General features: G+C 42.6%; 1 pseudogene; it reads right to left on the bottom strand.

The window, feature by feature from the left end:
• Positions 1 to 392: 392 nt before the first annotated feature.
• LOC102860238 lies at positions 393 to 984 on the bottom strand (annotated as a pseudogene).
• Positions 985 to 1878: the final 894 nt, after the last annotated feature.

The following is a 1878-nucleotide window of genomic DNA, read 5'->3' as shown; positions in this document are numbered from 1 at the left end:
AGAACAGGGTTCAGATCTTTTGTTCATACGGTCATTATGAGTCATACTCGACAGCACATAACAACAACAACAGATCAAAAGATTAAATGCTTTATGTTAAGTTTATGTTAAGGTAATTATTGTATTATTTTAATACAATATTTGTAATATTTATATTTATAATAATAATGACTTTTATAAGTATTATTATATTTAGGAGAGAGCATTAGGATAGCCCCAAAGTCAGTCCAGCTTTAGAGCAGCCATGCAGTATTTGTTCTTGTTTTTCTTAAGAGTTCACAATTTTATTTTCACATGTCACAACACAAAAATGGATTTTCTATTCCTTTGCCCATTACTCCACTCTGAAACTATTCTGTGATAGAAAAGGGGAGTAAGTCTTCCTTGTGCTGTTAGAAAACACCCCTAGTCACAGCACCAGGATCTCCTGGTGAAATAGTACAAGGAATATAAAACTGATAAAAAGAAGCTGAACTCTGTCTTGATCTGTCTGGTTGAGTCTTTTCTGGCCGTGTGGGCACCATCATGGGAAGCTCAGGAGGCCTCATCAACGGGGGCTCAGGCATCATTTACATGTGGCCTCCCATGGGTGGTCTCATTCCAGGAGCAGTTCCCACTGACATCATCCCAGGAGGAGAAGGACCCATCATTGGCATCATAGGAGGCCCCCCATATGGAGTCTGGCATCACACTAGTGTGAGGAGGGCCTGGGAGACTGGGTGGAGGTGGGATCATGGCACCTGCTGGAGGGGGAGCAGAGAACAGAGGAAGAGGTATCTTTCCTTGTTGAAATGCCGCCGTTGTTTTGTCAATTAGGCTCTGAGCCTGCTCTTCCATCCATTTTTTATAGAAGTCTTTCACATTCTCTTTGTGTGTTCTGCCACTGCAATGTGTCTTTCTCACAGATGGTGGTGAGTCATGAGTGAGGTACATGTCACAGTAGTCACAATAAAACCCCCATAGGATCACAAGCAGCAGTTGCAACTGTCCCCCCACAATTCAAGGGCCCCACTCTAGTATTTGTCCTTTTGTGACTGAGATATTTCGCTCAGCATAATGTCCTCCACAGTCACCAATTTTGTATAAATCATGAGTTCCTTGTTTTTCAAAGCAATGTAATATTCCATTGTGTGAATATACCACAGCTTCCCTATCTATTCATTTGTTGATGGGCACTTAGGTTGTTGCCAACTCTTCGCTATTGTGAACAAAGCCGCGATAAACATGGGTGTGTGCAATAATTTGTTTGAAAGTGACTTTGCTGACGAAAATGAATTCTGAAGAGTCTTCAGGTTCATCTTTTCAGAGCTCCTGGAGAAAGAAAACATCTGAAGTTTCTATCAGGTTGAAACTTTGAAAGCACAACAACCTCTGCAGCCTCCCTGAATAACCTGCAGGCTGAAATCAGCTGTCCCATCTGTATAGATTACCTCAAAGACCCAATGACCATTGATTGTGGACATAACATTTGTGGTACTTGCATTCAACAGTGCTGGGCGGTCTACAGGCCATCTTCCCGTATCCAGTCTTCCTCCACCACTATCATGACAACCATTTCAGCAAGAACACTCAGCTAGTTTACATTGGGTAGCATGCTAAGCAGCTTCTACCTAGGAGGAGCAACAGAATCCAAAAGAAATAAAAACTCTTATGTGAGAAACACAACCAGGGGCTGACCCACTTCTGTGAGACAGATCTGGAGCTACTGTGTTCTCAGTGCACCGTAGCCTCGAACCACCAGGGTCATCTGCAATCCATCAAAGGAAGGAGCTCAAAAGCCACATTGTCTTAGAAGGTCCCATTCATCTATGTTATCTTCTCCTGGTTGTAGCTTTTCCAGGATACTGGGAAGACTGTTTATGTTGTGGATTAGGACTT

Source organism: Elephantulus edwardii, unplaced genomic scaffold (genome assembly GCF_000299155.1).
Source record: "Elephantulus edwardii isolate Elephantulus edwardi_28Jun2011 unplaced genomic scaffold, EleEdw1.0 scaffold00748, whole genome shotgun sequence".
Lineage (NCBI taxonomy): Eukaryota > Metazoa > Chordata > Mammalia > Macroscelidea > Macroscelididae > Elephantulus > Elephantulus edwardii.
Note: the sequence above shows the minus strand (reverse complement) of the source record. Positions and strands in the feature narration are given on the sequence as shown.